Here is a 26,844-nt window from a genome sequence, read left to right as displayed (position 1 = left end):
TTTTAGAATAAATATCTACAAACTGGTTAAAGTATGGGAATTATCCCCCCCCAGAAAAATACTACTTTCGAAGTGTTTGCTTTGGGGAGGGGCGAGACCTTCAAGGATGCCTGCTATTAAAGTTACCCACTGCTGCTCACCCTGGCAACTCTGATAAGCATGCTAAACAGGCTATTTTTCACTGTTTTCTTATCATTCCAGAGCTTACATACTCGATTTAGTACTGACAAGTCATAAAAGAGATAGATATTAAATGCTATCTTCTAAATACCACAACTTTATTGACGTATTGCTAGAAAAGTTTGTGCTTAACCATTTTACATCTTTTAAAACCCACAAGAGAGGCACGGCACCAGTTATGCCATGCCCTTCCTTCGAAGGCAAGGAAGTTTTGACCAAAACTAAGGTAACATTCACAGAAAGAGCACACGCCAGAGGCGTCCAGACAAAATACTCACAGGGAGGTCCCTCAAACCAACGCCTTCAAGTTCGCACCCGGATGATAAAACGTTTACTAAGGACCCACAACAGTGTAGCTGCTCAACTTAACACCACTTCGGGGCGACTGTCGGCGACAGCGCCTCATGGCGATACCAAGGGCCAAGTCACCCCGCAGACGGGCAGCGGCGCATCTCCCGGCTGAGGTAGAGCCGCAGCCGGTGTCCCCACACACCGCCCCCCGCCGGCTCCTTCAGACCGCCAGGTAACGCGCGCGCGCGCCAACGGCTCCCCTCACGGCCATCAACTTCCTCAAGGAGGAGAGCGGGCACCCTGCACCCCCCCGGCGTCTCTCCCCGCTGCGGCACCGGAGGGCGGCCGGCCAAAGAGACCGCCTGACTGCCGCTCACCTCGCACAGGTGCCGTGCTGGTACGATGAAAACCTCTTACAACGGGCGGTTGCGCCCCCGCCAGCCCCGACCCCCCTCAGCAGCAGCCCAAGCTCTCCTCAGGGGAAGGCGCTTTTTTCTGGCGCCCGTCAGCACCCCCGCAAGGACACGGACCTCCCCCTCCCGCACTCTCAGTTCACGCCGTCCCCTTGCTCAGGGACATCGCATTGCCACAGCCTCCCGCTCCCCTGCGGCTTCTTTCTGATCAGTTTACAGCTCTTCCTGCTCCCCTCCTCCTCCCTGCTATTGCTCTCCCTCCTCCCCCCCCCCCCTTTCCTCCAGACCCTCCGCCAAGGGGTGATGCAAGGCGCCCCGTCTTGCGTTATGGGAGGGAGGAAAAGAGGAAGAAAAGAAAGCAGAAGGAAAGGGGAAACTCAATAAACCATCAAGGTGAAACGACAGCCGACCTCCATCCCGCCCGGACAGCGACCATCCGTCCCCCACCAGCGTCGCCACTTCAGAGCGTGTCGCCGGAGCCGGGACCCTCTGGCCCTCCTTCCTGACCGTCCTCCCACTGTCCCCGAGGGATACTCCCCGCCTCCCTCACCGCTCTCCCTTCAGCGCCGTTTCTCCGCGCCTCTCCCTTTGGTAACGAGCCGAAGACCGGAGGCAGCCGCTCGCGGGGACTCGGAGCTCCGCTTGCCGCACTCTTCCTTCAGTCGAGTGGGCGCGGGGACTGCGTGGCTCCGTTTGGCCCGGCCCGAGGCCCTGCTTCTGCCGAAGCCCCTCCGCTGCGGCGCCGGGCCCGCCTGTCGCCTCCGCCCAGGCTCTGCTTCACCTGCTCCGGGGCTGGGCCGGGAGGGCACCCTCGCTCCGTCCTCCCTCAACTTCTCATCACTTTGCCCCCGCCCCTCTCCGCTGCGCTGTCGCCCCGGCACCCCGCCGCCCGCATACACAGGCTCTGCTGTCCTTCCCCCTCAGCAGCGATGCTGCCCTAGGGTCCCTCGGCTAGACGAGGAAAGGCTCCCCTGGCCCTTCCCAGCGCGGACTGCTGCCGTCCCGGTCCCCAGGCGCCCTCCAGCCCCATGCACTGCCTCGGCCCCTAGGACGGTGAGGAGCTCCCGGCGGGGCAGGTTCCCTGTGCCCGCCTCTGTACGCGCTCCACCAATTAGCCCGGCCGCGGGAGGCTCCGCCAGACGGGCAGGCCCTGCCTCCGAGGGAGCGGCCGTGGCCGTGTTAGCGACGGCCGCTCCGTGTCGCCGTGTTTCTGGCTGGCTTCGCGGACCGCTTCCGTGCTCTACCGCAGCGGAGCACGCTGTCATTCGTGCCTTGAAGTGAGCTTTGAAAAGCGCGGAGGATTGACGAGGGGCAAGCCAACACCCTGAGTAAATCGTAATCATAGCTTGTCGTAACCACGAGGAGTATCTCGACAGAACCGTGCCCTAATGTTGGTCGTCTTTTTTCATTTTCAGTTGGTTTTGGTTAAAAACAAAGCATACGATAAAAGCTTCCTAAGCCTTTTTTCCCCCACATCCCCACGTCTTTCGTTAGACCTAAGTGCAGTTGTCTAATTAGTGCTGGGTACTTGAGTGATACACCATCCTTTATTTCCTCCTTCTGCAGGAAACAGTGCTTGGGGAAGGTTGACCTAAAAGGGGTGTAATGGTCCTGTATTTCCAGACCTCTGTGATCTTGGGAAAGATCTACAGTAGCCTTCTAAGCCATTCGCTGAGGAAACTCAGGTACTAAGGGTAATTCTTCAATTAGTTTTGTGTGTGTGGTTTGGATGTGGGGTGGGTTTCTTTTTTTGTTCTGGTGTCGTCCTGTGTCCGTGTGTGTCCGTCCGTCCCGTCCTGTCCCCCCCGTTGTTATATAGTAAAAGTGTAATTTCATAGCTGTCAGGTTATTAATAAAGTTATTTGAAAGAACAAGATTTGTCTCACTGTCTGCCACACACTTTTTAAAATTGCAACACTTGTGCTGCTTAAGTTACAGATTCAAAAGTGTTTTATGGACCTACCAAGGTAAATGCTTTTTTCATTGAACTTTAAGGAAAAAGAAGTTTTGGGTAGCCTTACTGATTTAACAGATCATGTTACTCCTTCAATAAAAGTGAAGGTTTAGGTTTCATCAGGCAAAACAAGAAAGGTAATGAAATGCATGTTAAGAAAACTGAATGTAAGCTCTAAATTAATCTCCATTCTAGTAAAGATGGCTTGAAAAAAATATGAAACTTTCATTCAAGCTAATCAAATTTATTTGGAATATAGAACTTCTCATGACATTCATTATAGAGCCTTTTAAAAGTTCTTCTGTTTCTTGCATATAAAACAAATCATTAAAGTTCCTCAAATCATGTGACCTGTATGAGATCTAGTTAACATTAAATGAGGTGTTAGGGTTTAGTGAGTGATACTCAAATCCCACAAAGTAATAGTGGCCTCTGGCTTTGAGGTAAGTATTGAGCTTCTAAAAATGAGGTTCTGAACTTAAATGTCCCAGAATCAAGCATACAGAACCACTGTTGTGTTGAAAGTTTTAGTTACTTCCAGGCAAAAGAAATTTTAAACTGTAAAGCCAATTGAAAACAGTAAGTTGGATAAATTTGGCTCCTTTGCATATCTAAAGTACCTGCTGATAACTGTTTTAGTAAATTCCAAATAAACCAGAGCCGTTCTTAGGTTCACAGTAGGCTTAAGTCTGATTTGAACCAAATTTAGATTTTGTTTACATTTCTCTGAGATATGTTGGAATCCCCTCCATATTTATGAGGATTGTTCTTGTTTCTTGAGTAGCAGCTTTAGTAAAGCTGTTCTTACTGTGGAAGTAGCAATGCTGAAAAGTAGCAACTGGTGCAATGACCTGGGGAATTTTATGAAAATTACTTAGAAGACCTAGGTAAAAAATTGATTTGAGAGTTTTCATGGAATGTTGTACTGAAAAATGTCTCATGGTGAGACATTTTCATATGGTGGTAGTATTTTAAATTTAATTACTGTATGCTATTTACTAGCAATGCAGGAGAGATTTTTACTTCCAGGCGCTTTTTTATTCATCCCCACACCTTCTACCTCTCTAGTCAGCAAGTGAAAGTTGCCGGATTTTATTAACGTTCTGCTTTCCCAGTTTCCTCTCTTCAGCAGACTGGCACAGGTCAAATCATTTTATTGAAAATTAGTGTATTCAAAGTTAGTGATTGCATTGCAGCTTGATGCAGTGATCTTACTTTAGTGAAAATGTTTCAACTCAAAGTACATGGTATTGTACTGTCTTCGCCTGTTATGATTACATGCTATTGCAAAATTGTTTGTATTTCAAACTCCAGATATGCATATAAATTTGTATTTAAAAAAATCTGGTTTTCTTTCAAAGATGCTTTTTTTTCATTTGAGGGTAATACTGATATACATGGTATCTAATGTTACCATAGCACCTGTTCTCTGAGTGAGTGACTTTTGGATTGGAAGAGAATCTTCAAACAGGAACACTTAGTATAATCTCAGTTTACTATTTCCTGAGCTAATCCTGTAATGATTTCCTTTTCTTTGACTAGTCCAGGAAAAGCAACTTCAAATAGTGACTGTACTTGGATATCTCTTCAGTGGTTTCCTGGTATAGAAGATTCCAAATATACTAAATGTTGATTGTCTTTCCTTCAGTGTCATAGAATCATAGAATAGTTAGGGTTGGAAAGGACCGTAAAATCATCTAGTTCCAACCCCCTGCCATGGACAGGGACACCTCCCACTAAACCATGACACCCAAGGCTCTTTCCAGCTTGGCCTTAAACACCGCCAGGGATGGAGCATTCACAACTCCCCTGGGCAACCCATTCCAGTGCCTCACCACCCTAACAGGAAAGAATTTCTTCCTTATATCCAATCTAAACTTCCCCTGTTTAAGTTTTAACCAGTTACCCCTTGCCCTATCACTACAGTCCCTAATGAATACTCCATCCCCAGCATCTCTATAGCCCCTTTTCAGATACTGGAAGGCTGCTATGAGGTCTCCACGCAGCCCTCTCTTCTCCAGGCTGAACATCCCCAACTTTCTCAGCCTATCTTCATACAGGAGGTGCTCCAGCCCCCTGATCATCCTCATGGCCCTGCTCTGGGCTTGTTCCAACAGTTTCATGTCTTTTTTGTGTTGAGGACACCAGAACTGTACACAATACTCCAAGTGAGATCTTACGAGAGCAGCTTAAAAGGGGTGACCTACTGGTCATGCTCCTTTTGATGCAGCCCAGGATACTTTTGGCTTTCTGGGCTGCAAACGCGCACTTAGGCTCATGTTCATTTTCTCATTGACCAACACCCCCAAGTCCTTCTCTGCAGGGCTGCTCTGAATCTCTTCTCTACCCAACCTGTAGCTGTGCCTGGGATTGCTCTGACCCAGGTGTAGGACCTTGCACTTGGCATGGTTAAACTTCATGAGGTTGGCATCAGCCCACCTCACAAGCATGTCGAGGTCCCTCTGGATGGCATTCCTTCCCTCCAGGGTATCAACCGAACCACACAGCTTGGTGTCATCGGCAAACTTGCTGAGGGTACACTCAATCCCACTGTCCATGTCACCGACAAAGATGTTGAACATGACCAGTCCCAACACTGATCCCTGAGAGACATCACTCATTACTGGTCTCCAGCCAGACATTGAGCCATTGACCACAACTCTTTGCGTGCGGCCATCCAGCCAGTTCTTTATCCACTGAGTGGTCCATCTATCAAATTGATGTCTCTCCAATTTAGAGACAAGGATGTCCTGAGGGATAGTGTCAAACACTTTGCACAAGTCCAGGTAGATGACGTCAACTGCTCTACCCCTGTCCATCAATTCCGTAATCCCACCATAGAAAGCCACCAAATTGGTCAGGCAGGATTTCCCCTTAGTGAAGCCATGCTGGCTGTCACCAAGCACCTTGTTGTTTTTCATGTGCCTTAGCATGCCTTCCAGGAGAATCTGCTCCAAGATTTTGCCAGGCACAGAGGTGAGACTGACTGCTCTGTAATTCCCCAGGTCACCCTTTTTCCTCTTCTTGAAAATGGGGGTTATATTTCCCTTTTTCCAGTCTTCGGGAACTTCACCTGACTGCCATGATTTTTCAAATATGATGGCCAGTGTCTTAGCAACTTCGTTTGCCAGCTCCTTCAGGACCCACAGATGGATTTCATCAGGTCCCATGGACTTGTGTACATTCAGGTTCGAATGGTCTGGAATCATATCCTCTGCTACAGTGGGCCTAGGGTCTTCATTCTCACGGTCCCTGTGTCTGCCTTACAGGGCTCAGGTGGTGTGGTCAGAGCATTTGCCAGTGAAGACTGAGGCAAAGAAGTCATTCAGAACCTCAGCCTTCTCCAAATCCAGCATAGCCAGTTCTCCTCATAGCTTCCAGAGGGGGCCTACGTTTTCCCTAGTCTGTCTTTTATTTGCGATATACCTATAGAATCCCTTCCTATTATTCTTAACATCCCTAGCCAAGTTTAATTCTAACTGGGCCTTAGCTTTCCTAACCTGGTCCCTAGCTTCCCAGACAACATCCCTGTACTCTTCCCAGGCCACCTGTCCTTGCTTCCACCTTTTGTAAGCCTCTTTTTTTATTTGAATTATCCTCAGGAGCTCCTTATCCATCCAAGGAGGTCTCCTGGGCCTCCTGCTGCACTTCCTTCTAGTTGGGATGCAACACTCCTGACCTTGTAGTAGGTGATCCTTGAATAACAACCAACAGTCTTGGGCCCCCTTGCCCTCTAGGGCTATATCCCATGGAACCTTACTAAGCAGGTTGCTGAAGAGGCCAAAGGCTGCTCTTTTGAAGTCCAGGGCAGTGAGCTTGCTGCACGCTCTTCTCACTGTCCTGAGGATCTCGAATTCGACCATCTCATGATCGCTGCAACCAAGGCTGCCCTGGAGCATCACATTTCCAACGAGCCCTTCCCTGTTGGTGAGCACGAGGTCAAGCATGGCACCTCTCCTTGTCGGCTCCTCTATTACTTGCAGAAGGAAGTTGTCTTCCACACAATTGAGGAACCTCCTGGATTGCTTGTACTGGGCCATACCATCGCTCCAACATCAGGGTGGTTGAAGTCCCCCATGAGAACAAGGGCCTGCGAGCATGAGGCTGTTCCTATCTGTCTGTAGAGTGCTTCATCTGCAGGTTCTCCTTGATCAGGTGGTCTGTAACAGATCCCCACAGTAATGTCTCCCATAGCTGTTCTCCCTTTAACCCTGACCCACAAACTCTCTGTGGACTGCTCACCTGTCCCCAGACAGAGTTCCATACTCTCCAGCCTATCCGTAACATAAAGGGCAACTCCCCCTCCCCACCTGCCAGGCCTGTCTTTTCTAAAGAGCCTGTAACCTTCCATTCCAACACTCCAGTAATAGGAGCAATCCCACCATGTTTCTGTGATGCCTATTATATCATATCCCTGTAGATGTGCACACGTCTCTAATTCCTTGTTTCCCATCCTATGGGCGTTTGTATAGAGGCATCTGAGCTGAGCTCCAACTGAAGCCAGCTCATTGCTGGAGCGGCTGGAATATCCCTACATTGCTCCAAGCATTTATTATAGGTGTTGGCAACTGACTGGGTGTGTTGGGATGGAATGATGCCCCCCTCCCCCAACACATCTAGTTTAAAGCATCCTTGACCAGTCTGGCAAGCCTCCTACCAATATGGACATAAAGCGCAGTTGGGGGTGAAACCTTCAAACATTCCCTATCACAATAATTTTCCAAAGTAATTCAAACCAGAATTATTAACTTGTGTGATGTGGTTATTAGTTTGTAATACCAAGTTTCAACTTGTTGCAATTTAACATCTCTCAGAAATACTAGGCACTCCTGGAGACTCAAATTAGTGTCTTGGCAGATAAAGTAGTATTTACTCCGGAATATCAGTGTCTTGTACATGACAGCCCCAATCTTTTATTGCCTTTTTATTTCAATAAACAATATAGTGTTGTTCATATAGTTCATCATTGAAGAGAAGCAAGTAACCTGTAGATTGTTTTCAGAACAAAAAGTGTGCTTAATGCACACTTGATTTGGGTTTTTTTCTGTGTTTAACTCTTTGTTCTATTTGTTACTTACATACTTACAGCTATCAGCATAAATATAAGGTATCAATTATTAATTAAGCTATTATTATAAGTCTAAGGTATAAGGTATATAACACAATACTGAAACATGGAATTTTTGTACTCTTGTAAATTCCGAAACAACACAGAAATACTGCATTGCAAAAATTCCAGAATCTTGGAATTCAAAATTGTGATATGGAAATTAGATTAAAATAAAATAATAAAAAGTCACAAAATGCTATAAATATGACGTATTTTTTAATTTTATTAGCATTTTACAGGGCTAATGAACACTTCAGAAGTGTTTTTTAATAAACTGTTACTATTGTCCAAAGGGGCACCTTCATATTATTTTCCTAGAGAGGAATTTCTTTCATTTACTTTTAAGTTGGGTGCCAGTGTCATTGAAGTTATTTTTACTAAGGAACAAGAAATGCATCTTGACATGAATTGTTTCTCTGAGGGATTTAGAACTTGATTCTGTTGGATAAAGGCAAAATTGCAGCAGCTGCAGAGCACTGTTTCCTTTTGTGCTTTCTTCCCACTAGAGTTTTTGTCATGCTCATAAGAATCTAGAAATATTACATTGTTAATTACAGATTTATGTTCCTTCAAGTTTGGTTAATTGGACTGAACAATGTATGTAAGTTAAATTGACATTTCTGTCCCTTGTGCTTTACTCCTGGTTTGTTTGGGTCTGTTGGCAAAAGAGAGCGGAATTTCTCCAGTAAATTTCTAGATCATGATGATTCACATACAGTTCCTTAAGTGTTTTTTTTTCCTACTGCCTTGACTGTTTTGACTACATATACATATACTTCAAGACTAGAAGCATCACCTTCCTTATAACTTATCTAAGATGGTGTTGGCTCATTTTGCTTGTTAAATGGTATGAGATCATAAGCAGCCTAAATAAGGTTTTTAGTTCTGTTGCCTTACCAACATGCCAGATGGAACTAATAATCTGCAATATATTCTCTAATTTACTGCAGTGTTACCAGACAGCCGTCTCTTCTGGATCTGCTTGCCATGTCTTGTATCCTTGTTCACAGATCCCCATAAACACAAGAAAGATGTACCTCCATATATTAACAATAAGAAAACAAAAAAAGAGTCTTTAGGTTTTGCAACTACAGTCTCATTTACAGGACTCTGTTTAAATTGGTACAAAACTGACAAGAAATCCCTCAATTTATGAGTTTGTATGCTCTGTAGTAGTGAGCCCTCAGCACAAGAAATACCATATGGACAAACAAAGTTCCCCTAGGCCACTATTCAGCTTCTGACAATGGGAAAAGAAAATACTCTTCAGAGACAATTCAGCCACTTCCTATAATCAGTTCCCCTATACTCCCCCAAGATGTATAGTTACTGTATTTGGGTAGTTACAGGATAAATCCATACCTTTAGTGATGACTTGTTGCCCACAAAGCTGCTCACTCCCTTTTGACTCTGCTGCTGAAAAAGCCTGCCTCTGTAATTTCTGTGGTAATAAAAGCAATAAAGGTCAGCTGCTTTTCCAGAAGAGCTTGGAAGATTCAGCTCTTGAAAATTAATCTATGTTTGAGCATTTTAAAGTCTTAAGAGAGTATGGATGTTAGGTTGACTGTAATAAGCATGCAAGAAGTGCTAGGTGTGATGTAGATATTTATTGATTGAGTAAGGGTTAATGTTACCTTTTCTGGTGGCTTTTTGTTAATTTGTTTGTTCTATCTTAGCTATGATTCCCTGAAGTCAGTTCCAAACCTGTGCAAGTCTCTGTATTGTTCTCAAGTTCTAATACCATTCTTCTGGCATTGCACATTTGGTCACTTCTTGAATTGTGTAATAACCACTTCCTTGTCATGCTGTTGACAATAAATGTAGAAATAGCAAGGTGTATATTTCTGTTCACATTTTGACAAAAATGCTTTCAATTTCAGTGGAAAGGTCATTAAGTATATAAAAAAATCTGTACATGAAAACCCATACACAAGGTTGTATTTATTATTATTGTTTCCACCCATAAACCGCTCTTTTCAGTTACGTTTTCTTTAATACTTTGGGGTTGAAATTAGAACTGAAAAGACATTGCTATAATTCAGATGGAGGTTCAACTGCCACATGATTGTTACATCTCTGACCAACCTGAGTTGTATAATGGATTTAACTTGATTAAAAGATTATGGGTTTAGTTACTTTTTTTTTTTTTTTTTAATCTACAAGTGTAAGCTAATTTTTGCTGGTTTCTAAATAGTGTACAAATAATACCATTCATTACTATCCTTATCCCTCATAAAAGAGATAAGGGCTACAGTTCTATCTCCTCAAGATTGAAGAAGACAACATGTAACAGATATTGGTGACAGTCTTTTGTCATTTTAAAGTATCAAAAGTCAATTACCTGATATGGCTTGCTTAATTTGGTTAGTTTGTTAGACATGAAGAAGCAATTACAAAATTCTACTACAGTAAAGTCTTATTTAAAAACGGAAAAATAAATATCTTTTAAATACTTAGCAAAGCTTGGGGCTAGTACTAGTTTTATACCTAACCAGTGCAAGATTATTTATGAGAACCAACCAACACTCTTTTGGTCCATTTTATCTACATGTTGTAACAAATACTGAGTTCAAAATTTGACTTCAGAGAGTAAATCCAACAAGATGCCTGAATGTACTTTTTTTGTATTTCCTTGATAAGTGACATTAGGAATTACTGATTAGCCTTGCAGATACAGTTATAACTTAAATCATACATGACAGTAAACTGTGGTTTATGCAGTTTTCCTGTATAAGCAGAAAGGTTAGTAGTGTGTGACTGTAAATAAAGTCATTAATGGTGGATACGCTACTAAAACACATTGCTGTTTGACTGAAAGGGGAAGGGGGGGGGAACAAAGCAAGTAAATGTATTACTCCAACGCTATCTTACTATATTTGGTTCTTGCAACATTTCTCATTAATAAGTGAGGTCTTAACCACACCTAAAAGAAAAAACAAAACACCAGAGAAAACTCTGTGCATCGTGTTTGTTCTTCTTACCTCATCTGAAAGGCAAGAGTAATGAATAGAGCTAGCACATTGAACCTCAACAGGGACTCAAGGAAGTAGTTAATTGAACTGAGATCTAGCTGGCCATTAGATACTGGGATCATTGACAGGGGTGTGGTGAGTGTATATGTCTGTGTGTGTTCAGTTCTCTGTTTTACAAATGGTTATTAAAAGAGTATTCATAACCTTAATTATAGAGTGGCAAAAGCTTGACAAAACAGTTACTAATCTCTTTTAAAGGGAGTTCCTCGTTTCCTGTTTCATGTAGGTGGGTAGTTTTCTTTTTTCCTTCTTTCTTTTTGGTGGGGTTTTGGCTTTTTTTTTTTTTCCTCTCTTCCTCTTGCCAGAGGTAAGGTAAGATGAATAAGCCATTTAGGCTCAGTGTTGTTGTGTCTTTGTAGTCAAGAGGACACTAAGCAGTAATCTGAAGACATTTGCTAAGCAGCATTAAGAGTCTGCAGAAAATAATTTATGTCCATCCTTCCTTCCATGTCTGAAGATGTGTTTTCTGTCTCGTTGGGTGGTGCTCTAGATGCATGTTTATAGGCTTTACTTGGTAAACTAATAATGTGTATAATCTTTTGTGAGTTTTCCATTTGTCATTAAAGTACTCCTGTTTTAAGATGAGCTTGGTAAGTCTATGAAAAACATTGTAGGACAGACTTCCTGTAATAGTAGGATAGCAGATTCAACCCCAAAGGAGGTCCCTTTGAATTGTAAATTGCTGATTAGAGGCTTGTAGGACCTGAGAGAGGAGGAGAGGGGAAGAAAAAAAAAAAACAAAAACAACGAACCCACACCCCAAAACCCCCCAGACCCCAAAACAACCCCCACAGGGCTCTTTAGCCTTCTTTTTAGGACATTTGCAAAGATCCTGAGTTCAAGCTCCAGTGCTAGGTGACTGTTTAGTGTAAACACACTGCTTTGCTTGTATACAGAGCTAAGAAAGGCAGGGGAGGTAATCTCCAGCAACTGATATGAAACAGCAGCCCAACAGCATGATTAATCAAAACTGGTAAAGTAATAAAAGTATGGCCACTGATGCAAGTCCATAGAGCATGGAGAGAATATGGTGTTTCAAAGGTGTTGAGCCTATCTCAACAACTCTGCAGTACTTCGGTACATCAGTAAATTCTAGTATTAAATTCCTTTTGATAGCTGTGGCCTTCGCTAGCAATGCCTGTTAATCTTATTATAACTCTTGTGCTGGGTATTATGGGAAGCACGCCAAAATTGCTGTATGTACCTACCACATACCAAGGAGTTGTTTCCCTCTGTTCGGGTAGCCACCGCCACATCCTCATGCCAGATACTCCAAACAAGTTCCTCATTTGTGTATCTTTGTGTTTCATTCTGCAAACATGATGATACACTTTTAAAATGTAGTACTGAAATCACCACCATCCACCATTTTAAAAATGGGAGGACATGTTTGTGTTTCATTTGGGGAAGTAATCTTTCCAGGAAGTTATTTCCTTTTGTTCTTCAGCTTCTACAGTGATGGGTATCTTCACAGAATTTCCTTGTCCTTATTTAAACTGTGTGCATGCCTTGAGAACTATTTGCTGTCTTTCTTGCTTTTAAATAGCCCAGGTAATAGCAATATGCTGTTAAACTCCCTTCTGAATGCTGCAGAAACCTTTTTTTTAATCTTTCACCAAACATCAGTTTCTCTTTCTTTGTGCTCAAGGCATCATAGTGTGTGACTCTTCTTCCACTCACATCTAAGAAATGCATCCATACTTTGCAATCCCACCATCAAAAACTGTTCTAGAGACCACTGTAGGTACTAGAAATCCATTGGTGTTTTCCTTTTCTGTACTGATGGCAGACTTACTATTTTTATTTCAGGCCAAAGGTCTCAAATGAGTAATCGCACATGGATTTTTAATGAATATCACATGCACTAACCTTTGAACTTTTCATGCATTTAATCTTGTTGATGTAATTCTGAACAGCATGTCTAAAGGCAGTAAAATAGTCTTATTTTAATTAAGACTATTAAGTAGAACAAGGTAGTAATTTTTAAACAAGTATAATATAACACTGATGCTGATATTTTATACAAACTAACTGTAGAAAATTAATTTTAAACAATTGCAGAAAATAACTAATATTTTGCATTTTTGGCATGTCTTATTTCTCCTTTTAAAATAAGTGTTTTGTCTGCTTTTATTTTACATGTATCTTATCTTCCTTTGTCCTTCTGAAAGGAAAATCTGTCTTGTATTAATCCTCTCAGTTTATTTTCTTTCAACTGTCTTTCCCAAATGTTGTTGTCTAGGTATGGAGCAGTATACTTTGTACCTATGACCTATGGAGAATTTCATAAATCACTTAATAAGCATGACTCTACATTTCCTGCACTGATTGATAACTAAGGTTTTCTTCAAATGGCAGTTATTTTCCTATAACTTTACGCTTAAACACTGTTGTAATCACATAATCAACAATCCTAGCCAGATGCTGTGGCTGAATTACCTTAATTTTTTATTTTGGTAAACTGCTAGAACAATGTAGTTTATATCTTTTTTTCTCTTTTTTTTTTGTCATCTCAAGAAGTTACAAGCATACATTTTCTGTTCCTTCCTTAGAGAATAAGATGATCTAAATGTATTAATTTGAATGCACTGAAGGCTTACATTTTCAATATGAAGTCTTTCAAGGTCTAGAACCCAGATCTGAGCACTGTTTTGTTTTGCTTGGAATGAAAAGAGTAACAAGAGAAGAATTCATTTTCCACCCCATACAGGCATCTCTGCTTAGAAACAGTCTATTATTATGTAACCCTTTCTGTGCTTATGAACTAGCAGGGAAATCAAAATTGGACAGGAATAGTAGCATGGAAAGGTACTTGCCAACATAGATGTGTTGGCCCTAACTCGTGATGCAGGGGAGAGCAGCCACACCATTTCTCAGTACAGAAATCTTCTAGCTCCTCTGCCCTGTGTTGATGCTGTGTAATGCTATGTTTCCTGTGGTTTCCCCCTCATAGGAATGCTCTTACTTTGCAGCACCTTGTCCTTTGGTGAACCTTTAGTGATTTAATTGAAGCTATTAAGTGTCTCTCACAATGTGCATTTATATTAAAGCCCTCTTGGGAACCTTGATTGATATATTGAACATTTTGCTAAGGGAAATTGAGTTTACTTAGTTTCATTCCAAGACTTTGTTAAATATATGCAAGAGGATCATGATGTTTGGAGCAGTGACCTGTTACACTTTCATTTGTCCCATTACCTTATTAATCTAGTATGAATGACTGAACAGTAGCCAATCAAAAGTGTATGTTTAGGGAAGAACAATCTGTCATTCAACGAGTAATCTCTCCTTTTACCCTGTAGTTCTACCAGCAATTTTGAAAGGTTGGTTCTTTCATTGGTAAGGTATAGCAAAGCTGGATCACTTTGCAGATAATGTAATTTTTCCTTTCTCTGTGGTGAGAGTTGTTGTTATGGGTTTGCTTTTTTTTTTTTTTTTTAGCCCCATACATGATTATGAGCTGAGATTTCTGGGTTTGTGTGCTGTGAATGGAGGAATGTACCAAAATACATTACAGAACTGTCAGATCTGGATTTGAGTATTTGTGAGTCTTATTGCAGAGGATGTGGTTTGAGGGATGGAATTAAAAAAAAAGACAAAAGACAGAACTGGTGGTTGCAATGCATTGACTGATTAGGATTAGGCATTGCTAGTAGCAGGGCATGACCAGAAGTGGAGGTGAGGCAAATGGAAAGAGTGAACTGGAATTATCGTGCGGTGGGCAAATGGTCACAGAAATCACTGTATACATGTTAACAGGCTTGGGCTTTCATGGATCTAAGTCACAGAGAAGCAGGTAACTATTTTGGGGTTGGTTTTTTTTTTTTAACTCCACAGTAATTCATTTGTGGACAAGATACAAGTAAAAAAAAATAAATTACAAATATTGCAAGGGTGGAGTCATGTAAACCATTGAGTTGCATTTCTCTAGAGTACAGGGGAAAGACTGTTGGCAGAAGGGGGATGTGTCGTTTGCTTTTCAGCCAGTGCTTTGAATAATGAAATATTTATCCCATCGGAGAAGAAAAGCTGAAACAATAGAGCTGTGTTTATAGAAAAATGGTCATTTGTCCAGACTCTGATTTCTGGTTCATCAGTACCTCTTTGTGAGAGGTACTTCCCTCAAATATGCCATTGTTTCAAATGGAATGCATCCGGGGTGTATAGTGCAAGGAATCTCAGTTGAATAGGCTTAAACAAACAGTACGACTGTGCAAAGGCTGAAATTAAAATTATATTTTTTTTCTGTGCTGTGTTCTATTCATTACCTGATTAAAGCACTACATGAAGCAATACGACTTGAAGCTTCCAACCAGCTGAGTTCTATATCTGCACAGCAATATTAGATGTTTTTTAAAAATATTATTGCCGCATCATTCCAAAAGCAGTTGCCAAGCTTTTCATACTGTTGGTTTGATGAGGCTCTGAATGATGAAAATAACCAGCAAATCTCTCTTAACTGTTCACAAGGACAAATGTCAGCTTTTTCCTCTGTTTTCCAAGACTGCTCAGCATGATGATCCAGTATCAGACAGAATATGACAGGTGGTAACTGAGATGGCTTGAGGTCACTTTCAGTGGGATACATCCACTTGCTGAGAGACTGCACTAGTTTATTTTCTTCTCTCCATGTCCCAGTATTGTTTGTTCAAAACAGTTAAGAACTAGGAATATTTATTAATACTTTGTGGTTGGTCAGGTCCCTGTTGTGATGACAGTGTGTGTTAAGGCTTCCTTTCTGTGTCATAGAACCCCGTTGTGGCCGCATTGTGGCCTCGTCATAGCAGAAACTTACGTTTAGTAGTTTAATGGTGTGTGAGATGTGCATCTAGTTTGATTTGTCGTACTTTTTTCTCTCCATAGTCGCATGTTGACCTTGGCTGGTATTTAGACTCTTGCAGTTTGATTCTTCTTGAAAGCACCATCTAGTGGTCAGAACTCGCAAGGAGATAAAGGAGTTAGGGTATTGTGTCTGCTTCAGTACTTGCTTTTTGTGGTAAATGTGTCTGTTCTCGTTTTCCTTTGCTGAAAATAATGCTCAGGAGCATTTCCTCAGATTGCTCTCCAGCCTAGTTCATACTTGGAAACTAACTGGCTGCATCCCTGTGTTGCCTTTTTGATTTGGATTTTTTTGTCAAATATAATGAACACTAAGAAGTGATCTATGATTCTATATAAAATGATTGCTGTATTATAGTCAGATAAGCAGGTGGATCTGTACCAGTGGAACCATGTGTCTGCTCTAGAAGCAGGGTAGTGTGCATTAAGGCTAGACAGAGGAGAGCTTCTGTTTTGTCAACTGTTTGGATTTTTTGAGTGATTTAGGTTTATTTTTGGTACAATGAAATAGTAAATAGGACACAAGGATATTGTGATCTCCACTGTAAAAAGACACACCTCAGAGGGATGGCTTTCAAGGAACAATGTGTGCACAGCTGAGAAGCAGTATGTGAAACAAGGACAAACATGAAAGTTCAGGAGAGATGGCTTCTGCCACCTATTGTGAAAGCAACAAGTTCTATAGGATAGAAGGATAGAAATGACCAAGAACCAGGAAGTAAGGAACTATGTGAATAATAAATTATGGAATATATGAATGTGAAGTCAGGGCATTAAAAACAGCTAAATAGAAGGGTGTTTATGTGTGGAGAGTTCATAGAGATGCCAGGACAAGCCATCAAATAATTTGTCATATTGTATCCATAGGACAGCCTGGTTTCAACAGTATTAACATCATTATGTCTGCACAAATAATTTATTTATTCTGATTACTGAACAAAACTCAAATACATGCAGCCCAATGAAATGAGCAATATTATTTTTTGGCTGCTTAAATACAAAAAAAAAAAAAAATAGGGGGTTCCTAACAAAACAAAACAAAAAAAAAAGCAATGCTTATGAACAGCTAAGTTTCATTGTCATTAATAACCACAATGATGCAATGATGAACAGATGGGGTTACCCCTTGCTGTCTTGCCTGGATCAAGTACTTCCTTGAAAATGGTGGTTGAAAATCTCTCTCTCCCTCCCAGGATAACACTACCTTCTCATTGTCACCATATTATGGAGTACCAGAGCTTCCTTAAAAATATCAAGGAAAAAGTGTTTTCTGATGATCAGCAAGTATGCCAATACGTAAGTGCAACATCTTAACAGAAAAATCATGACAGACTTGGCCTACAGTATGGTATGAGCTGCTTATTTTAGCATTTGGAGAGGAAAATATGAGCTTGAGCTTCTTTAAATAGAAAGGGGTTTGAAATCCTGTCTATTTTGGTTTTGTACTCTGCACGTAAACTGTGCGTTTAAAATGTAGGGAGCCAACACTCCTCAGTTTAATGCTTAACTATCACTGCTCTTTGTTACAACATGGTATGACATGAAGATACATATATATATATGTTAACTTACACATAGGATTCATTATTAGCATAAAGACTTCACTGAGTTCTGCCATAATACTTTAAAGTTATGTTGATATATATATATATATATATATGTCTATATATATATATCCAGGCACAGATGTGAGGCACAGCTGTAGGTACCTCCTTTGGTTTGAGTAAAGCACAGTGGTGCACTTTCTCTTGCTACCTATTTTCAAGGCATGTAACATTACTAACAGCCCATTTTCTATCTGCTGTGGGACAAAAATCTCATAAATGTTTCCTTAAGTCATAAAACAGGGTGTATCCTCACAGCATGAAACTTTGAGCTATCACCAGATCTTAATTCTTGGCTTAGCCATCAGAAAAGATCACTCCTTTCTTGCTGGAACAGGTGGGACAGAGGCAAAAGGTCAAGTCAGCAAAGCAGATAATGAAACAGTGTCTTTACAATGTGTGAGGAGTAAGGACATGATAGCAATCGTGACTCAAAGTCTTTTGTAACCCATGATGCATTAGTGTTGATTAGAAATAACCCTCAAAAACTTGGTTCCAAATTATAATCAGGTGCGAATTAGCACACAAACTTTAAGGCATCCATGTGACAGTGTGTGAGTGTAATGATTAATGTGGTGATTGCGTAGTGAACTACAGCTGTGAATTGTAGGCAGTTGCTGAAATGCTGTTAAGTTGCATACTAAGCACACATGAAACTGAATTTCTGCCACCTGTGACTTCTGATGTATAATATGTGGTTATAGCTTGTGGTGATCAAACCATCTGTGTGGAGTTGAGTAAGTAGTGCAAACAATAAGAAAGTATTGTTGTCTGTCTCTCAAGTGTCAGTGATGAGACTGTTGCACAGCAGGTGCCTGCTGCTTCTTAGCTGGAAACATTTGCAGACAGTAGTACTCCTTTCTCTCCTGTGCCTAGCGAGTTGTATATGGTGCCCAGCACAATTAAATACAATCAGTTAGGGGCACCCAAACAAGTCTCTGCATAATAGTAGTTTACTGCCCTTTAAAAGGATGTTGCAAGTTTTGCTAGGACATTAAACTTTCTAAGTGCAGGAAATGGAAATCTAACTCTTGCATTATTTATCATTAACGTGGTTTGTCTAATGTTTTGGTTTTTTTTTTTTTTTAAAGACTGTTACAAAACAGACAAAGACTCTTGGACTAATATCTTTAAAGCTCCTAACCACAGAGGAAAAACCTGTAAATCGTCTGGGCCTAGGCTGTATTTGTGCGAATGAATGTATGTGCTCAGTTTGCCCGCTGACAGTCCGATAAATTTTAATTCATAGAATCATACATTCTATGGTTCTATGTGGTATTCTGATATTGACTTAGAAGTTCTACTATGTAGTTTCACTACAGTTCTAAGCAACCTTTAAAGCAGTGGTAACGGACAAGAATATCTATCAGGTCTTTGCTGGATAGCAATGGAATGTAAAGAAGGCGGCTTCATTATGAACCTGAAATGTGTGTCCTCTGTCTAGTACAAAAGGTTTGTCACTTCCAGTTATGGACTGACAGTAGCATCACCCTTCTTGTGAAACAACACAAGAAGGGTATTAAAAAGCCTTTCACTCCTGGTGTAGCTCTGTAGAAAATATAGTGACCATAAAGTCTACTGAAACTTGGCCAATGAATACTGTATGTTTATTGTGTGTATTGTAGACACTTCCTTGCAGTAATTTTAGAAAGAGAACTCTGAAATGGATTTATGGATGTAAGACTATACATTACAGTGTTTCCAGCATGTCATTCTCCAATTAAGTTGTAGGTCTGTGCTCATTATGCCTTTGGCATGAGATGTTTGCATGTGTTTATATATGTATATGCACATTTACAAGTTTTTTTATGATTTTTCACATTGTTTTTCAGACTCACTTTAGTTAGAGTTGTTGGTCATATCGTGGTATAAATAAGGAAAATATCTTCATCTATTCTCCTCCTTAAGAAAGATAAGATGGGAGGGCAACACTGTGAAATACATTTACAGAAACATATTAAGTAGAACTCTCAAATGCTAAGCATTGTCCCCGGGGGGGTGGGGGGGGGGTGGGGGGTGGGGTGTCCGTTTCTGTGCTATTTTCTCTTTCTGTTATACCCAAGATATCTGTGCCACTTGCTCTTTATTTGTTCTGCTTTTTTTTCTTTACTATTCTTGCAGTTCTACCCATCTTGCCTTACTTGATTCTATTCTAACTTTTCTACTTATGATTCCTCTGTCAGATGCAAATTATAGCTAATTCATATATGTAAGTATTATGATACATGTATATATATTCAAGAAGGAATTCTTAACTGAGAGGTGATCCAAATATATAGCCTTTCTCCCCCCTTCATTCTGAAACATTCTGGTGAAACTAGGGTGACAATTTGAGCATAGAACCATGAAACTGAGGGGGAGTTTTTCTTTGTGAGATACCCAAATGACCTCAGTATGCCTTAAATACAGGCTTAACTCTGGCTCTCTCCACAAGGACAAACCTACTTATCATCCATAGTTTTAAACATTAGCTCTTAGACTTGACAGAGGAAGGAAAGAGTTGTTATGTGATACTGTGTAAGGAATCTTACAGTAACAAGCTCATGTGATGTGAGCCATGCTGAGCATTCAGATTTCCTGTACAGTATTCAAGGATATCAGGCTCTGGGTACCATATAACTTTCTCCGGGTTTTAAATAACCCTCCAAGTCATTTAGTCTGTCAGTCATCTGTATAGAAAAACTCACTTCAAATCCCAAGAAGGGATTTGAACAAATATTGCAATTCCCTTTATTAATGGTATAACAACAAATGCTTGGTAAAGGAAATTCTCTTCTTGATCTTCATGCTTGACATGCTTACTTTTAGGCAAAAATCACTTCATCGTGTCTTAGCATGGTATTTGCTTTGGCAATCAATGCCATCTTAATCTCTTTACAGTGACTGGGGTAGATTCTCCCCCAGACCGCTCTGTAAATGTCAGTGCACTGATAAGCATTTATGCTAGATGCATATCTAGCTAAAGCATCATCAGTTTAAGAGGCATTAGGTTTTGCCTACATGTGGATCACTGATTCCCAAGTATACTTTGGAAGCCGTTTGTGTATGTGACAAAACATTGTGAGAACTTGAAGAGCAGAAGTCAAAGATTCACTATTTATTCTTTGTGAGTACTTCAGCAGGGATGGGGGAAGTTTTGTAACATATGCATAATTTCTTTCCAGGAGAGAATGGTTTTCTGGGGAGTGTGAGGGGTGTATAGGTATAGATTATGCATCAAAATGGGATGCATAGACAAATGCCACAGACCATCTCAGCTCCATCACAGTCATTTAAGTCATCTATAAGAAGTTACAGGAAGCTTTCAAAAAATATTGTTTCCTAGCATGTTTTCCCTGGGAAAAAATAACACCTTTCTTACCTTCCTTGGCACAGGAGGCTGACTGCTGTCTGTCTTTTGAGATACGCCCTGAAAAGATAGTAGTAGTGAGCTGAGGACCTCTGATAAAGCAGAGTATTCCAAAAGTAACATCTTAGAAGAGGGTACTTTCTGAATTTTGGCTCAGAATGTGAGTGCACTGTCCTTTTATATTACTACTTCACAAACACTGAGTATAATAGAATAACTCTTGGACTTTATTTTAATGTGTGTGCTACATCCAACTTTTTAAATCTCTGCTGTTCCACTGATAATCTAAGGGGCCTTCCTGCTTACTGAATGCCTTCAAAGACTGAGTGAAGCTTAGATGCATGCTAAGTCTTACCATGGGATGAGTATGAATCATCATATCTTGGCTGTTAATAAATGACTGTATCTCAAATAATGCTCTATGTTGAACATATATATGTAATAAAAGTGTTATAGAACAAAATATTGCATGAGGGGGCACTTTAAATCACATTGGGAAATGTAATATTCTTAACAGCATTTTACATCAAATGGAGCTTTAGAGGTATACCTGATGTGACAAGATCAGGACAAATCAACCCATTCTCTCTACCTGTCTTTCATTTTTGTGAAGCAAAGTTTTTACTTCATCTGGTAGAGAAGGCAGGTAAAAGGCTGCTTTGCCTTGCCAGAAGAGCATAAAACAGCTGGGAGAATGTGGTTCTGTCAGTAGAAGTAAAACAGTAGGTGGGCATAACCTTCAAATTACTGGGTTTTAGTTACTGGGATTATTGTAGAATTCAGTATGTACAAATTTTTACTTTCACTGACTTAAGTAAAATCTGAAAATGGTGGTTTGTGAGAATGCTAAAGAACTTCTGTAAGGCAAAGTGCTTTGATTCATAAGAAATTAACCTGATGATGTGTGAGAATCACTCGCATTACATATTCCCAGTGTATATCCATTGTGCTTTGCTACAGATGTTTTTAAAAAGCACTGGACTTGGAAGTTTAATTATGTATTGAGTTAGTACTCTCTTACTCATTAAAGTCTGCCAAACTTGAGGCTGCCTGAAGTTTCCACAACAGAAAAGAGATCCTAACAGTAAGTCAAGGTAATTGGAGTAACGTGATAAATCAGGCTAGCTGTGGCAGAGACTGTGTTCCCAGTGTGCCACCACTAGCTTAGTCATCCAATCTTTTGTAAGAGAAGTATATGGTCCGTATCAGGGTTTTTCAGGTGAGACTGAAATTCTGTGTCATAAGTGCCTTGTTCACAGTGCTTAATTAGCCTCACTGGTTTTATATTGAGTTTTTGGTTCACCTCTCTGCAAAACTGTAGTCTATAAAATAATTTTAGAAACTGCTTCAGCAATTTATTTTTTGAGAGTATCTCACATAAGAATGGTACTTACTCTCCTCCTCCTGCCTCCCCCCCAAAAAGTGATAGTGCATCAAATTGTTGTAGATGATGCAAGTACTTCATATTCTAACTACTAAATGGGATTTGTTTGTTTAAAGCATAAAGTGACCAAATGAAAAAATCAAGAGGTTTAAAAGTTTTTTTATTAGGAAGATACTTTATGTGACAGTATTACTTCAGACTTTCTCTGTTGAACTGTACAGATAAGGAACAATTTGGTTTTAACTGTATTTAAAATCTGTGTCAGGAGTATGTCCAAGAATCATCTATTAACTTAAGCCAGACAATGGTAACCTTCTGTGGTATTAGAAAAGCCTCTCTGTCCTGGAATGCCTTAAGAAAAGTTGACTTTGTTTTACACATTTCCTGTGCAGGGCTGTTACTGCCTTTGTAGCAGCTTTTTCCAATGTGTTAAGGACTGGTGAGGCCACACTTGCAGTACTGTGTCTAGAGCGGCATGGGCATACTGGAGAGAGTGACGCAAAGTACCCTCAGAAGGTGTCAAGAGTATAACAGAGAGGTCCTTTCCAACTTCAGCTGTTCTGTGATTCTGTTAATGATTCATGACCTGTGACATGGAAGGACCAAATTAGTTAGGCTTTAATGCTTTAAGGTCTGGCTGTCTGACATAGCTATAATAAATAGATGCATTAGCACAGGTAAATGTGACTTAACCATTATTCATAGTTAAAATAGTACTAGAGCTAGGAACTTCCAGTTAAATTATTTCACCTTTCTGAATCTGTAAATCAATAGTTTGACCTCTTAATCTTTAAAGGGCAGAATCCTGAGTTTCTGAGAAGATGTTGTGACAGTGGGGAAACCTGGAACAGTATTCAGGCAGTCTGACTGTGGGGGCATCCTTTGGCCATATCTGTGTGTACCTCAGGACAGGCCCAGAGGGCATACCAGCGTGTGTAACACCCCACTCTCTGCTGAAAGAAGAACAAGGAACATGGGCACAGTTCTAGAGCAGACAGCTGAACAGCAAGGAGAGCAGAACTGCAGAGTTTAAGAGCAGTCATCAACTTGCTCCACAGGTCAGATGCATCCCAAGAGAGACGAGATGTGTGGAAAACTTGGCCATTGATTTTGTTGACTACATGAGACCTTTAAAGTGCTGTTTGGAAGATATCATTCTAATCTAATTCAAAATCAAGATACAGCTTTCTTTCACTTTTTGGTATGTTTTGTATTTTAATCGTTCCAAAGTCTCTTTCAAAGTTACTTTGTATATTTACAGAGAAACACTTTTTTGTGATGCTTATCACATGAACAAATGAAATTGCTCCTTTCAGGAAGAGGGCTGATGTCAGGGCAGTGCCAATAACTCCTTACTTGCTTTTGTCCGTGGAGCTCTATAAGCTTTCTCTTTCCTTAATTCTACCTGTGCTTCCTGTTAATATAAATTGTATACATTGTCTAGGAGTCTAAAGAATAATCATGAGAATCTAATAATCCAACATGCACTTGAAATTTAAAACCCTGCCCATTTTGTACAATTTTTTAATATTTTTCTATTTGAATGGGATATTTTTATTTTTTTATATTAGTTTTAAACACTTCTGTTGTATCCCTTCCTTGTCTCTGAGTTCACTATGCCATTAAATGCTGTTCACTCCATACTGGATACCAGGAAGTTACACTTTTCAAGGTTTTACAAACAGCTTACATTGTGTAATGTCACTCATTAACCAGTCATGTGAGCTGTTAAAAGCCTGCTTTCCATTTACACAGTACTGGTCCTCCCAGACAGGACTTTGAGAATCCTTGATTTCACACTATCTATGGCTGTATAGATTAATTATGTAGTGTTTATACCTGTTCAATGAAAGGTTATTGAGCAAAGAACACAACTCTATGAACATAAATAATACCTACTGACATTTCACAGAATCATAGAATAGTTTGTGTTGGAAGGGACCTTTACATGTTAGGTTTTTTCTATCATTGAGATCTTAGAGATGTGGCTATAAAGTTGGTAAGTAATAATGCTTTGAAATAACAAAAAAAAACATTATATGAACCCATAATCCCTTGGTATGTTATTAGGTATATACTTGCTACTCTGATTTGTGACAGCATCCAAAGAGCATACGTAATAGGGAACATACTGAGTTTTAATGCAAGTTACGGACATACACTCCTAGGATGTCCTCACCCTTTCCTTTAAAGTCAGAGTCTGTACCAATTTCTTACCTTTCATGGCAATGCTCTCAGCCTTTTAGAATTTAGTCAGATTTCTGGTGTTTCAAATTTATCTTTCGCAGCTTTGGCTTGTATAGATCTTACCATTTTATTAAAAGGGTTATGCTGAGAATTGCAGGTGGGATTCTGGGTTGCTTTTGCCCATTTTTTTAATAAAATATTTTTTATATTGATTGTTCCAAATCTGTTTTATGGTTATTGCATAGTATTAAATATGAAAACTCTGTTATATAAATTGTCAAGGAAAGGTGACCATTCATGCCCATAGGAAATAATCGGTGTTGTTGTTAGGACAAGGAAAACCCCAGAAAGTGCTATTTAGCCAAGCTGGTGGTAGATAATGAAGACTGTTGTTTAATTTTCATTAGTGAAGCTTTTTGTATAAAGAGTATTGTGATACTGCTGCCTCAGGTGCCTGGTTTCATGATTTCATGCTCACATTGCTTCTTATGTAGTAGACATCTCTGCCACATACAACAAATTTGCAAAGTTCAAAGAACCGATTTTGCACATTCAGTAAAGGAAGTACTTCACACTTGCGCAGACCCTAAACTGATGGTGCTTTGTCTTTTGTTGGAAAGAATAGAGGGTTATAGAAGTTAACAGTGTGTTAACACAGTATTGTATCTTGTATATCTGTCTATACAAATATTTCAAGCGATGAACAAAAGTCTGTCTCTTGAAATATTTGGACTAGGAGATTCATGGGCAAGTCCATATGGTCCTCTGTGCTCCAAAGTAATAAAAAGAACTCAAGGGTCTCACACTGCCCTACTCCTTCCCTTCTTAAGGGCGCAGAGTGCAGATAGTTCTTCATATTCTGCTGTGAGAAACTTTCAACAAGTCCAGGGTAATGCAGCACCGGAGAAAAACGTATCCCATCTGCAGCCACCTATTGAACCTCCCTCCCAACATTTACTTTAGCATGACTGTTATACATGTCACACAGTTTTCTAAGAACAGATTCTAGTTCTATAGTCTCAATACTCTGGATGCATTAAAAGAATGTATGCACAATAAAAATTATTTGTGAAACAAAGTGACTGTTAAAATTGTAAGATAACTTTCATGTTAGATGAGTTTAAAAAAAAAAAGAAACAAAAAAACCCCTCACATCTCCTAGTTCTCCCCCCAAAAAATAGATTCTTATCTGCTTTCTTTATGACCAGGTACCTTTGTAATTAAGGTATTACGTATCTTTAGGGTCAAGTTTGGTAACTTGCCTGTATATCTCTTAAAAGAGTAACAGACTTGGAAAGTAAGTTTGAAGTATTATTACCAGTCTGGGAATAGATGTTGATTCGGTGCGAATTCCTGACAGTTGTTAAAAAATCTTATTTAAAAGCCACCAAAATGTCACTTAGAAAAAAAAACATAATTACCCTGCTACTGCTGTGCAATATCCTTGGCAAGACTGAGCACATTCTCTGCATGGTCAGAATTCCCACTGGAATAATTCTACCTCCTTCCAGAGCCTCTGCATGTCCAGTGTCAGAACCTGTTACTCTGCTGCTGTGTTCACCAGCAGAGCGGGGACATCTATGACTTCTGGCCACCGTGTTCCTTAACTACTGCTGCTGAGAAGTCTGAGGGCCAGTTTGGTGTCTGTGGTTTAAGCTAAGACTTAGATGAATCGTTAACACTAAAGATAGGTAGGTAAGCAGAGGAAGATAAGAGGTGGTAAAGAAAATCGATCTCCGTTTACCTCAGCAAGGCTTCTGAAGCTCTATTTGTAAAGGCTACAGTGGTTTTTGGAGACTTGTTTTTAATACAAACCTCTGAATAGCTCAGTTACCCTGCCCTATTCAGGATTTTCAGCTGTTGAAACTAAGCAAGTAAAACTACAGTTTCAAAGGTGTAGACTAAATTTGGCTATTCATAAACTGTACGTTGGTAGGTGTTGCCACTGTAGAGCCGAATAAGTCCCTAAGGGATGTTCTCTCACATCTCATATGTAACAAACAGCATTTCAGTTCTCTGTTGTGTGGCTTTCCCTTTTCAGATCTACTTCTGGGAGTTTTTGAGACAGCACTATTTGTAAATCTGGTTTAAAGATGAAAAAATAGATATTGGTAATAAAACATTGATGTTACTTGTATCCAGTGTTTAAAATTTTGGCATTCCTCTAAAAGTAGTGACTGAGAGGTTTGCCATGCTCCTGCTTCTTTTGAATGTTAGTGGTCGTTTGAATGAGTAGCCTGATGAAAATGACAGATGTCATTGGTTGTATCAGCAGGTGCCATGACTCTTAGCACAACTGCAGCTTTTCTGCCTGTGTTTACTCTAAGGATTCTAGCATGAAATTAATTCATGTAATACTGCACTATCTTGTCATCATTGTGAAAAATCACATGGTAGATTTCAGGTTTGAATGCCAAAACTTCTGTTTTGGCAGAGAAGGTTTGATGTAAGGATGTAAACCAAATTTATAGATCATGCTTTATTGATATATGTAGCTTGTA

General features: G+C 40.2%; 1 protein-coding gene and 1 long non-coding RNA gene across 4 annotated transcripts in view; one reads left to right on the top strand and one right to left on the bottom strand.

The window, feature by feature from the left end:
* The window catches only part of UGT8 (UDP glycosyltransferase 8), a 45,461-nt gene extending 43,620 nt beyond the window's left edge, over positions 1-1,841 (bottom strand). The window contains exon 1 of one of the 2 annotated variants that reach the window (XM_062620886.1): positions 1,435-1,841. The gene's annotated coding sequence lies outside the window, so the exon portion shown is untranslated. The remainder of the gene's footprint in view (positions 1-1,434) is intronic. The other variant, XM_062620885.1, reaches the window with a different exon arrangement.
* LOC134164771 (uncharacterized) lies at positions 685-26,480 on the top strand. 2 transcript variants are annotated; one of them, XR_009965252.1, is made up of 3 exons: positions 685-868; positions 2,451-2,578; positions 4,381-4,483. It is a non-coding gene; the product is annotated as an uncharacterized LOC134164771 (long non-coding RNA). The 2 variants fall into 2 exon arrangements; XR_009965251.1 differs by lacking the exon at positions 4,381-4,483 and adding an exon at positions 26,385-26,480 and having other exon boundaries at positions 686-868.
* The last annotated feature ends 364 nt before the right edge of the window (positions 26,481-26,844 follow it).

Source organism: Pezoporus occidentalis, unplaced genomic scaffold (assembly GCF_034315485.1).
Source record: "Pezoporus occidentalis ecotype Australia unplaced genomic scaffold, CSIRO_AGI_Poc_V1 ctg224, whole genome shotgun sequence".
Taxonomy (NCBI): domain Eukaryota; kingdom Metazoa; phylum Chordata; class Aves; order Psittaciformes; family Psittacidae; genus Pezoporus; species Pezoporus occidentalis.
The sequence above is the reverse complement of the archived record's forward strand: the minus strand, read 5'-3'. Positions and strand labels throughout refer to the sequence as shown.